General features: G+C 37.6%; 1 long non-coding RNA gene across 1 annotated transcript; it reads left to right on the top strand.

The window, feature by feature from the left end:
- Positions 1 to 301: 301 nt before the first annotated feature.
- On the top strand, positions 302 to 2,084 carry LOC113323882. Its single transcript, XR_003347894.1, has 4 exons — positions 302 to 920; positions 1,148 to 1,368; positions 1,456 to 1,747; positions 1,839 to 2,084. It is a non-coding gene; the product is annotated as an uncharacterized LOC113323882 (long non-coding RNA).
- Positions 2,085 to 13,806: the final 11,722 nt, after the last annotated feature.

Here is a 13,806-nt window from a genome sequence, read left to right as displayed (position 1 = left end):
TGATGAATTAATCACCATGACAAATGATATCATCAACGACATGATAATTTATTTTCTTTTTTGGTTTTCATAATTGGACCGACGGAGCGAAGCGAGGAAGGATCTATATATGGTGACTTTGTGTTAATGTCAAGCGTGACATTTTATTTTTCAATTGGATTAAAAAGATTGAATTTGTTGTAACCAAAAAGGACGTGGGCGTAATTTTTTAGAACAAAAACGAATTAGAGGTCCTGGGGTCGAAACCCGGCCATCTCCAAATATTTCAATCTGTTTTTTTTTTCCCTTTCTTCTTCTTCCTCCTCTCGATTTCTTCTCATAAAAATCAAATCGACGAGATTTGGAGCTGCTCGTGATGCCACAGAAAAGAAATGGTCGTGTTGTTATTTAAGTTGATTCACATGATGGTGGCTGTCGAGAATTAGGGTTGATTCTGTGAAGAACCATGAGAAGATTTGATGAAGATTAAATGGGTTTTTGCTCTGGATCTGAGACAGGGAAAGTACAATGGTGCTATTGATTGATTCAAAAACACACGAAAGATGGTGGCGTTGTTGAGATCGAGAAGCTGTTGTTGGTGGTGTTTGAAGAGCGACTACAATCGAAACTTTTGGGATTGAATGACATTGGAACGGTGGTGAAGATGGTGGTGATTAGCTTTTGATAAATTCAGAAGCTAGGGTTTTTAATTGATCGTCGATGGGTGGATGTTCTTGAGATGAAATATGGATAAAGCTGCTGTTGTTAGAATTGGAAATGGATTGAATACAGTGAAAGCAGAGACGAATTGAGGTGATGAAGCTGCAAACTGGTGGTGTTATGAAGGCTGAATGGTGTTGTTGCAGTAGCAGAATGATATGAGCAATGGAATACTGCTCTTAGGTGTGAAGGTTGGAAATCAAAAGCTGGTGAAGAAACTGGTAACCTAGTTTGCTGATCAATCTCTTGTTGAGTTATTTTTGCTTTTGGTTTTCTTAGTTCGGTCTTTGTAGAATTGTGGTGAAATATTTGGTTATTTCGACGTAGTTCAATTTCGATATAATTGGAACACTATTCACCTGTGTGTTTTGTGAAATGCCATTTGCTTGAGCAGTCGTAGTGAATTATCTGGTCTGAGTATCATTTGGACTGTGTGGTTGATGGGCAGGTTAAGTGTGAGAACTGGATTCGAGATGACACAATCGATCAGAGGAATCAAAAGCGAAATGGTGGTTAAATAGGTTAATTGGTTGAACAAAGAAGGTTGCAGTTGATTGGGCATACCCATTCGAAGAGAAGAAGTTGTTTGTGCTTACGCTTAGTGTTGGCTTAGAAGGTTATCATGTCCATAGTGATGGGAGGCATGTAACCTCTTTCCCTTACCACACCGTAAGTAACTTCCGAATCCTGCATTTTATATTATTGAACCTTGATATATATTTCCTTTCCACTCACTTCTGTTTATAATTCAACAAGGATTTGTTCTTGAGGATGCTGCTGGTTTATCACTGTATATGGGGATATTGAAGTGCATTCCATTTTTGCGGCTACCTTACCAACATCGCATCCAAGTTTTGAACCACAGAGGCATCTAGAGATGTCTAGTGCTTGGCAAGCCCTACCTCTTTCTGATGGACCTGTGGAACTTTTCATAGGTATCCTTTCTGCTGGAAACCATTTCACAGAGAGGATGGTTGTTAGGAAGTCATGGATGCAGTCTAAACTGATCAAATTGGCAAATGTGGTTGCTTGATTATTTGTAGCACCGGTATGACTGGATACCACCGATGTTAATATTATGTCTTTGAATACTTAATCTGTGGAGGAGAGTAATTTGATTTATTTTCTTAAATGGGCAGAATGGAAGAAAGGAAGTGAATGTAGAGCTAAAGAAAGAAGCATAATTTTTTGGTGATATTGTTATTGTCCCCTTTATGGACAGTATACAAATGAATTTTTGGTGGGTAGAAAAGAGGGTACTAAGAGCAATTGCAGTGGTGCGAGTATAACCAAAGACCAAAGAGGGAAAAAAAGACCAAATTTTGGGTTTAGTCTGGTGTGTGACGTTACGGTGGAAAAATTAAATTTGGTCAGACGTACGTTATACGTTCGCCTGGTGTGGGACGGGGACTATACGTTCGCCCGGTGCATAAAAATTCAAAAAAAAAATTTGTAAAGAGTGGGGCGGAGGTATTAAGCCCGCCCCATGCATTTGAAATTTGTAAAGAGTGGGGCGGAGGTATAAACCACGCCCCACACAAAAGAAAAAAAAAATAGGCGTGCATTATACGTCCGCCTGGTGTGGGGCGTGGACTATACGTCCGCCTGGTGTGGGACGTGGACTATACGTCCGCCTGGTGATGGGGCGTGGACTATATAAACGCCCGACTATATTTGGGTTTGGTCTTGGTCGCCGACCAAATTTGGTCTGGGTTTTAGTCTTTGATCAAATTTTGATCGATGGTCCGTCCCACTACGCCTATCCACTGGACCAAACATTTGGGTTTAGTCGTCCATTGTGGACGCTCTAAAGGATTTTATCCTAAAGGGTGGTATGATATCTCTTTGTCTAAGGATTTAGGAGGTTTAAACATTAGGAAAACTGATGTTATGAACCTGGCTTTGCTTGTTAAACTTGCTTGGAGATTGATAAATTCACCTAATGATCAGTGGGCTATTATTCTAAGAGAGAAATACTTTGCTAACTTAAATATTATGAGTGACTGTGTTGGAAAACAGGGATCCTGAATTTGGAAGGGTATTTGGATGAAACTACTCTCAAATCCGATGGAGAACAAACCCACGAAAGGAATTAAAAAAGAAGTTTCTAGGATAGTCAATCTTTAACATGCATTTTTCGGGTAACTTTTGGAGAAGAAATGAAATGGGAAGAAAAAAAGGTAAAGGGCGTGATGTTGAGAAGAAACCCCGATTTTTTGTGCGCTGAATGGTTCATCGTAGTCAACTAGGTTGACTGGGTCATGTGGTTCAGCGTAAAGCAGAGATTTCTTTTGCACTGAATGGTTCAGCGATGTGTGATTTTGGGTTCAGCGACTCACTGCTAGATTAGCAACACCATAGGGGTTAGGAGGTTGTCCTACCTGATGTGGACTGCTAATCTAGTTGCTAGATTAGCACACCATAAGGCTTAGCCTTATACTAGGTATCCATTTATCATCCCAATTATATTTATGTTTTGTCCATTTCCTACTTCCCAAATACTATACATATAGATAAGTTCAAGTCCTTGGCTAATACAATTCCAAATGCTAAGAGCAATTTGCTTTACCCTTAACTCTAAAGAGAGATTCATTTCTAAAGTACTTTGAGTCCATGGTTTTTTCCCACAGAGCATCTGCTTTTTTCACCAACCTCCATCTCATGGTTTACGGAGAGTTTGTCAGACTTTAGAGTAGTATCCTTTTCCTCAAGAATCTTTCCCTATTAGAGTACGGACATCCAACTCAAAAGCAATTGGCAATGAGTGGAGTGGCCCATAAAGTTATAAACGGCAGGATCTTAGATTCCCAAACAGTGTGGGACTAATAATCTCAACACGCCCCCTAACGTGTAGCCTCGTTGGGTCTAGCACGTGGGCAATAAATCGGGTGACGCGGGTTAAAGGCGCGGTCAATGACTCGTTGCAAATAGACTGCTATGATACCATGTTAGAATACAGGCATCCAATTCAAAACCAATTGGCAATGAGTGGGGTGACCCATAGAATTATAAACCGCATGATCTTAGATCTCCCAGACAGTGTGCGACTAATAATCCCATCATTCCCCCACTAAAATTCTATGTGTATTCCATTAATTTTATTAGTTATCTGTTTTGGCAGAACAAAGCATCCCATTTAGTAAGATGGGATACTAGACAAAACAACTTTGTTTAGAACTTACCTACTAGGTTGAAGGAGGATCAGACTTTTCCAACCTTTAGAGCATCTCCAATGAGGGAACCGGGAATTCCATTGAGCTGGCATCGAATAAAATCGACGTGGAAAGCATTAGGGAAAAGTAAACTGAATACCGATCGGTGAATTGTTTCCCGAAATCTAAATTGTATCTCGATCGGTGAACTGAATAGCGATTGGTGAATTGAATAGCGAGCATTAAAATATTTGTAGCAGTTACTGCTCTGATCAGTTACTTTGTGCCACAATTTTTTTTCTTTTTTTACTTTGTAGCAGTTACTTTGTGTCAGTGTCTCTGTAACGTTTTGTAACGACGTGAAAATTCTTTGGTCTGATGACTCTTATCCATGGTTTGGGAAACTTGCTATGTCTGCCATTAACTCTGCGTGTTTGGTCTCATTCACGGTTTGGGAAGGGTGCTATGTGGTCTGACGATTTCTAACTCTGCCTTCAAGGGTGTTTGGTTTCATTCACGGTTTGGGAAGGGTGCTATGTAGCCTGATGATTTTTGTTTTTGCTCTTCAACTTTCTTTCACTTTATTTGCATTGTAACTCTAATTTTTGTCTTCCTAGTAACTTTAATTTTTGTTTTACTCAAACTTTTGACTTCACTTTTGTTATTTTGTTGAGTTTTTGTTTCATAACATGCATTCAAAATAAACATACAGAGGGATATATATTCACCCTTTGGAGAAACCAAGTATTCTTCCAACTTCACCAAGTATTCTTCCACCTTATGTTTCTACCATACTCTACTCCAACTGAAAAGATCTTGTATACATATTGTTGGAAAAAATACAGTTTTATGTGAATAAAAATTACTAATAAAAAGGTTTTTCCAAAAATAAAAACACCTTCCAAATTTTATCGGGTTAGGGTTCTATATATATGAAGAATTTTTTTTTATTGTATAGATATATAGAAAAACCTCTCTTATATCCCCAAAGATTTTTAGTACTTCTTCTTCGTTTTTTCGATGTTTGATACGAGGGTTCTAAGTGCTAACGATTCGTGAGTTTTCCGCTGCCAAGTTCTAGAAGGACAAGTTTGAATGTGCTATTCAAGCTTGTTAAGATTGTTGTATCTTGGAGGCAGATGTACCCGTAGGGCTATAGCATCATCTTTTTCAGAGTGTAGCCGGGCATTCTTGTCTTAAGGACAGTATGTTGAACATGCGCCTCAATCTACCATTACCGTTTTTCTTGTTTCCATGGTGTTTAGCAGGATATTCAAGACATTAACAGTTGACTAAGGAGAACACACGAAAATCAGATAAGTGCCTCTTTTATTGATTAGTTATTTGATTTTTTCAGTTTTAATTGTTATTACCCAACACATATTTGCTCCTACTCGTTCGTAATTTTTCTCCTTCATAATTTTTGTGAACATGTCTGGGTAAGTAATTTGTGTAATTGAATTTATTTATATTTGTATTTTAAAGATTTTTTGATATGTATAACTAATAATTTGAATTGTGCATTCGAATAATATGTCAAGTAGGAGGCCATACGGGAAAATTTCATGAAAGAGAGTCTCCAACCATATATCAAATCGCGCTTTTGATGTTGGTCGACCAGAAATTCAATTTACAGAAGGATTTCGTGAATTTCATGATTTATATGAAAAAGCGACGACCTGTGATCTTGCTCGAGAAGCGATTGATAATTGTGGCTTTGGTAGTATATTTAGCCTTAACTTTCCGAATGGAGACCGAGGAGTTGCAGAAGCAGTGGTTGAGCGATGGTAGATTAGTACTAATTCATGTCATTTTTCTAATTTTGAACTGACTTTATCACCCCTGGATTTTACTTTCCTTACAGGAATACCGGTGGGTAACGGTCTAACACCCGTATATGAAGACGATAGCGATGATGAAGAAGTTGAAAATTTTCAAATTTGTTACCCAACTATGTTGGATTTTTAAGGTGCAGGTTTTGCGCCAATCAGATCAAGAGGTATCCCGACATCGATCTTAGCAGAGTTTATAAGGTCTCAGAATGCTCAAGAATTAGTGGCGGATTGGGAAGAGATTGTTAGATGCTTTTTGTTATGGGTGATCAGACATTTATTTTTCAGCAATTCTTCATCATTTGTCAAGTGGGGTTGGTTATCCGTTGTTGATGATTTAGACTCGTTGAACCAATATCACTGCGGCGGAGCCATTTTTGGTAGAATTTACAGGTCGCTCACAAAATGAAGTACAAGGGATAAATCATTTTCTGGATTTTGGCACGTGTTAGAGGTGATAATTATTGAAATTCTATATTATTTATATAATATTTGTAATTAATCAATTACTAATATTCATATTTTTTCCAATCAACAATACTGGTTTTACTCTTATTTTAATACGTGCGCACCGATCTTAAATCAAGGACGTGGAAACCCTGATTTGTTCCCAAGAATGTGTGAATACAATAAAGAATTTCGTGATGTAAGACAGCGAGATGTATCTAGACACTCTCTCCTTAACACGCGTGATCAAATAGAAATGATGGGAGCCGAGGGTGTAACATGGAATCCATGGAATAACAGTACTCATAATGGATACGCTCACGTCCAATTCAGCAGAGAAATATCATCTTGTAGATTTATCTTGTTTGACCCTGAAGAAAACGAAGGTTTTATGTATTTAGGAGAACGTGGTCATCGTCAGCTTACTGGAAAAATATATATTCCGGATAATCCCCCTTCTTATGCAACAATACATTTTATTCGTAGTGATGTTTACTTGGCTCAGCATGGAACTCTGGAATTCGCGTATCTTTTTTCAATATTCCACAGCCGCTCTCCGGAATCGGCGCCAAAAATTAATAAGATATGGGATTACCCTATATGTGATAACCACGACGTCTAACTAGTAGACAGCGGCAAGAACGGGTCAAACCCACAGGGAGCAGAAAACTAACCAGGGAGAAAAAAATTGGGTTTTAGAAAAATGAACTCAAAGAAGAAAATAATAACTAATCTAACCAAAATATAATAAAAGAGACGGTAACCAGGGTCTATGGATTCCACTACTATTTATAATTCTGCACGAAAAGAATTCAAATTCCAAAATTATGTATTTCGATAACAAATATGCATCTCCTAAGCATAACGCATCAGTGTCTCCAAAGCATGGACTATCAAATTATAATGACAAAGAAATTATGAAATATAATTTATAGGTTCACAATTATTATTTGTGTCGTTTAAGCATAACCCATCAAATGATTTAACTTAAGCATGAATTATCAAATACTATAACAAACAAAATTGGAACACTGTTCAGATATATATATATATATATATATATATTCCTCATAAAATCAATAAAGCATAATTATTGGATTTCGACAATTCAATTCATATAGCCTAATACCAGATTAATTCCAATTTAATTCATAATGGTCTATGCTTTAAAGTAGTTTTCTCCATCACCCCTAATTACAAGATCAAGCAACACATGACTACGGATTTTTCAAAACCCATAAAAATAAATTATAAGAAAAATAAATAATAAACTGATATCAAAACCACTTATTGTATTTGCTCCTAAACCTTCACGACTGCACAAGCGAGCTTCTCCTCCTCTGTTATCGAAACCAAAACTGTGACCAGAACCGTCGAAATGGAACACTAGCCAAAGAACCCCGGACAGACCCCCAACCGAGCACGCCCTCTCTGTTGTATTTAAATGTAGACTTTAAAACCCAACTTTCCTGTTTCTTGAATTTCCCTCCACGTCAATGAACCAATGATGGAATGCCGTGTGTCGAATCATTTCCATTTTATTGGCTCCACCGACTCTCTTTATCCTCCTCATAATTGTATGATTCTCCAAATATCGCCTATCCACTAACAGTTATTGCGATGACACATGAAGATCCCTTCTCTAACCACTTGCCTTTCTTCGTGCCAATGAATATCTTAATTCTATTTATTTCCACTTTCATCAGTTCACTAGTAAATGTGGATGCAAGTATAGAATAGAAAGGACACAACTACTTTCTTTGTTTAGTGAAGTAATGCTCTGTCTCATTAATTAAATAAAATAATCTTCTTCCCTGAGATTTTTAGTGGTGCTGAGTCTGCTGACAACATAGTAGGTTGGTTATTCATAGCCCAATGTTAAATCGGCTCCCCTTCTTTGGTGGTATGAATTGCGTCACGGTAGTTTTCCCGCAAATACCGTTTCGGCTTCTATTTTGCCGTTTATTCAACCGGTGGTCGTACTCGCTTGTACCTTCTACAAAAACACTAAACTAATGTTGTTAGTCAAGATATAGAGTTCTAACTAATATAAATATGGGTATAAAATGTAGCACTTACGTGCTTATCAACACCCTCACACTTATATTTTGCTAGTCCCGAGCAAAACAAAAACGAAAATATACCTGCTCTACAGCTGGATATGGAGAGACGTCTGCTAAACAGCTAGATAGAACCACTAAACAGTGGTTGAGAAATGTCTGCTAAACCGCTAGACAGAAAGAAGTCTGCTAAACAGCGAAACAGATTCGTTAAACAACAAGATTGAGAGATGTCTGCTAAACAGCGAGACGGATCCGCTAAACAGCAAGATCGAGAGATGTCTGCTAAACAGCTAGATAGAAAGACCCGCTACACAGCTGGTTGATGCGTGTCGTAACCACAACAAATTAAATTAATATTTTTTCCACATAATTAACAAGTAATATAGTGTAGTCAAGTTCGTTCCCACGAGGAGCAAGAGGTTTTAGTTGTTTAGTTGTCACAAAAAGGGGGATTAGTTTTACATTTTAAAAACGAAAGAAAGTAAATAAAGTAATTAAAAGTTTAAGTTGAAATCAATAAGAGAGATTAGATCAAGGAATCCTTCTGCGTTGCAAAATAATGATTCAAGTTATGTTCTTTTCCACTTTTTATTAGTCACAGATTATCACCAACCGTAGGTAAAGCAGCTAGCTCAGTGCTAAACCCCTAAATCCCTAGTATCACCGGATACAGAAGTTCTCGACTACCGGATTCTAATCACCAAACCACCACCTAGTAGTAGCTCACTCAAGATGTAATCTAGTTAAACACATTAAGATTTATGAATTTATTAGGTTGATATTAGTAGTTAGACTCTTAGCTCAAGGTCTACTTGCACGTTGTTTTCACATACAATTGCTCCACGGAATCCCTCCGTAAGATCTCGTATTTGCTACCTATGTAAAGAGTCAAAAAACGATTACTTATCCCCTAACTTTCACTAGCTTTAGATCAATTAAAAAATAAATTTAGTAGGCCTCCTAAACAATCTATCAATCAACCATGAATGTATAAACATTCCTATTAGTAAAAACAAACGATAATCATGTGAAAAACTTCAAAGTAGATTTAAAAACAAAACTCAAAACATGTTAAGAATTAGGAATTCATCCTCAATCAATAAGAAAATTAGCTACTCATGTTTTTAAAATTCACACAAATAATTAAAAGAAGAATTTTGAAAGCAAGCAAAAACACAAGTGTTGTGTGTGTAAAGAGGTGTGTAGAAGTGTGTGTAGAACTTCTCTATTTATAAGCTTCAATATCCTTGCAATCCTCTTAGGAATAAAATCCCTTTCCTTTTGTAGCTCAAATTTCAAATCCTTGTCTTTGTAAAACTCTTCCACCTACTCCTTCCAAATTCAAGCCCAATTCCTCAAACCCATGAGTCTAGATTACTCTTCACAAAATTCTGCTACTTTTGGGTCGCCGGAAAAAAAAATCCTGGAATTCGGCCGGAAAAATCATCGTCGTCCACCTGAGTATCACTGCCGGTCACTGGAGGAATATACCGTCTGATGCCGTTACAGTTAACGGTCAGACTGGTCAAACCGTTAGTCAAGGGTCAAAGGGAAGAGAGAGTCAGCCATTGAGTCAGCAGCGAGTCAGATGATAACCCGGCTGACTGGTCTTACTAGCTTGGGTTGAATTGGCTCATCGTCCGGTATTGAGTTGACTCAGTTGAGAAATGATTTCAGCACAGTCTCCCCTGTTTCTGGCTGTTTCCCGACCATTTTTCAGGCCATTCTTTTTGGTCTTCTCCTGTTAAGAATCCTAAGCATACATCTATTCATTTCAAGCACATTCATTCAAACACCACCAACAACTATTCTTTTCTATCACCGGAAGCAACAACAGAACCCATTGTTCATCTCTTAGTACAGAAGCAGTTGTTCTTCACCTGAACCTAACTGAACCCAAGTTTATTTCATCATCAATTATGTTCCAAACCCATGTCTCCAATCAACAGCACCACCATCTTCTTTCTCAATTTAAGTATCACCATCTATCTATCCTTAATCCATTGACAGGATCATCACAACCAGTTCTTTAGATACGAATTGTAACTCGTTTCAATTTCATCACCAGGAACTCAATTCTGCTCTGTATCTAACACTGATAAACACCCATTCTCTGCAGCTTCTTCTTGTCTTCAAACAAATTCAGATCAACAGACAGCACACCAAAATCCATCCAAACTTGCCTGCAACTCTTGAATCCATCTGAACTTCTTAGCAGCAACCCAAACCCAGCTTCTATTTCCGTCTACAAGCAATGAAAATCATCAGTACCCAATCTTCAGTTTCATGACCTAATTCTTTTCCTCAATTTCTCGATTCAGTTTCAGTCCTCCCTGTATTATTCAACAACAATAATATTCTCCTGATTTGACCGCCGTACAAGCATCGCCATCTTCTCCATTGAATCTCTAAGGAACACCTTCAACAACATCTGCATCTACTCATTCGATTCCATGTCTTCATTATCGAATCTGGACCAAACCCATGACAATCAACAATCACAAAACCCATTTTATTCACAACGACAGATCTATCTCTTTCTTCTCAGATCGAACCCATCAATTCCATTTACAGCACCATCATCTCTCGCTGCCAGATTCAATCTTGAATCAAACCCTAATTCCCTGTGTCTGCAATTTCTTCAACAACAACATAGTGATCTCGAGACAAAACCCATCTCTATCTCATTCAATTTCTTACTCGAATATCAACGATCTCTGTTCTCGACTTCCTCCGTCATTCAATCTGCTTCTCTTGACAATAACAGCAGCAGTGGCTGCTTTCCAATGATGTTCACCTGATGAATTGATGATTTTGTCCTTCTTGTGGAATTTTGGGTTATTTCTTCTTCTTTTCTTCTGCATGACTCCAGAGTACCTAATAACTCAAAAACACGCGTAAAGTACAAAATTTACAAGAAAACATAGCAGAGAAAGCATAAAAAAATATATAGTAAATAAGGTGTATTCTACACCTATCAAATTCCCCCACACTTAGACTTTGCTAGTCCTCGAGCAAATAAAATTAAAACTTACAACTTAAAAGCGTTTCAGCGTCCCAAGCATCCAAAGAGTTATGAGGACATAGAGTTTCTGCATGCTAGTAATAAGAAGTTAGAAATACTAAAGAACATATTCTCATTCTTAAATGTTGAGTGATAAATAACCACACCATAATGAGAAAACGCGTGTTTGAGAAGCGATCAACAAGCATTTCGCCTCGACTTCTTCCTCACCAAAAAGGGTTTTATGAAATTGCACTCAAAGGACGTACTTTTATGGTTCTCACATGTGTGCAGGTTGGAATGAAGAGAGAAATACTGTAACACGTTGAATGGTGGGAAGGACAACTTCCGAAATATTTTGAAAACCCACATCTTTTAACATTTTGGAAAAACCATTTTTCTGACGATCTCTAAGAAAGGAAATCAACCACTATCATCGAGGATGAGATTATTTACTCACCTTCACATCCGATTGCCAATTATGATAACACCACTCTCACGGCATCCAATAGAAACGTCTTCGCTCCTCGTTTTCATCTTCTTGGTCGTCGTCTTTGGCCTCAACTATTGATGATAAATGCTCGAACTTCGTAACTCCTTGACAATTTGTAACTTTCTTCCTCAAAATCCTTGTCGCTTGAAACTTCCTTATAGATTTTCCTTCCCCACGACTTATTAAATAAATAAAACCAATGATAAATTTTTCTCTTGTCTCATTTTTTTTTTCATTTTTTCCATTTACTTTTTTTTTAGAAACAAGAGAAATAAAATACAAAACAAAATGAAAATAAAAACAAACCATGGCCGTGGGAAAAGTACTTTACCGCTTGATTCTTCACAACTTGTATCGTCTCGAAATCATAAAATTCAATAATTCTCACCTTTTTCTTTTCTTTGCTCTTGTAAATAAGTCTTCAACTTGGATACAAAATTATGCTCCTTATACGTAAGTCTTCAACATGTATCAAAAAATCCGCTCATTATATGTTGCTTTACTTGGATATGAAATTTACTCTTTTCTTGTTCTGTTGCTTGTTAACCTTGAACATTTTCAACTTTCCTTGTAGATTTTGATGTCGCTCCCTTGTCGATGATGATGGTGTTTCTATGGACTTGTTATTGTCGAGAGAGAGAATGGTGCTAACTGCAAATCGAACTACAAGAAGGAGGCTTTCATCTATAGACGTCACCCTCATGATTGACAAAATTAGCACTCAAGAGATCAAAGAGCAGTGCTTCTATTGGTGGGAGGTTAGGTAGCTCACCATTCTACCAGGAATTAACGTACGGTGACACACACTCAAAAGAAAGCTCTTTAGTTATTTATAAAGAAATCTGGTCGGTGCCTCGCATGATATAAGTAGGGTAGTCTCCACTAATGATTGATCAACAACTCTAATAATGCATGTCTCCCTGCTCCTAATATGCATCTCCGGCATGATTAAAATCCATTATTTAACACTCTAACAAGCAAGAAATCCGAACGTAGTTCCCTAACACTTCCAAGCTCAGTTATGTCGGTCAGAATTCTCTATGTAAACATACCTAGAAGTATGCTAGTGATTCTAAAATCTCTACAAGTTGGAGGTTTTATGCAATCTTTTTTTTTTTTTTAAATAAATGCTTAACCACTCCCCCACACTTAAACCTTAAATTGTCCTCAATGTAATTGAATCCTCCTAGTAAAGCCAAGGTGGGAAATTCTAACATGATATGGAACAAGAAAAATAAATAAACGAAACAAAAACAAAAATAAAATAAAAAGCAAAAGGATAAGAAATACAAAACCTATGGGTTGCCTCCCATTAAGCGCTTGTTTTAAAGTCGACGGCCCGACTTGTCTCTTGCTTCACATTACTCCTCCAGTGGGAGTGAATCCTCAAATGAAAGTTCCTCCACATTCACATATGCGATGTTCTCGTAGTATGGCTTCAATCTATGGCCGTTGACCTTGGAAACCGAGTTGTCTCTAAGACTAGTAATTTCAACTGCACCATAAGGAAAAACATTAGTAACAACATATGGTCCAATCCAACGGGACCTTAACGTTCCAGGAAATAGTTTAAGGCGAGAATGATATAAAAGGAATTTTTGTCCCACTTTGAAGCTTTTCAGAGAAATCATCTTGTCATGAAAAAGCTTGGTCTTTTCCTTGTAAATTCGGGCACTCTCGTAAGCATCATTACGTATATCCTCTAGCTCATGTAGTTGTAACTTTCTTTGCTTCCCCGCTTCATCATACTCCATGTTGCATTTCTTTATCTCCCAATAAGCCTTATGTTCAAGTTCAACCGGAAGATGACAAGCTTTACCATAAACCAACCGATATGGAGACATTCCAATTGGTGTCTTGTACGCCGTTCTATACGCCCAAAGTGCATCATTAAGCTTAAAGCTCCAATCTTTCCTTGTAGTATTCACCGTTTTCTCAAGAATGGACTTGATTTCCCGGTTTGAAATTTCCGCTTGTCCACTAGTTTGTGGATGATAAGGCGTACCAATCTTATGTGTAATGTTGTACTTCTTGAGGAGAGCGTGGAAAGCCTTCTTGAAATGTGAGCCTCCATCGCTTATCACCACTCTTGGTGTACCATGCCTAGTGAATATGT

Source organism: Papaver somniferum, chromosome 11 (assembly GCF_003573695.1).
Source record: "Papaver somniferum cultivar HN1 chromosome 11, ASM357369v1, whole genome shotgun sequence".
Classification (NCBI taxonomy): Eukaryota; Viridiplantae; Streptophyta; class Magnoliopsida; order Ranunculales; family Papaveraceae; genus Papaver; species Papaver somniferum.
Note: the sequence above shows the minus strand (reverse complement) of the source record. Positions and strands in the feature narration are given on the sequence as shown.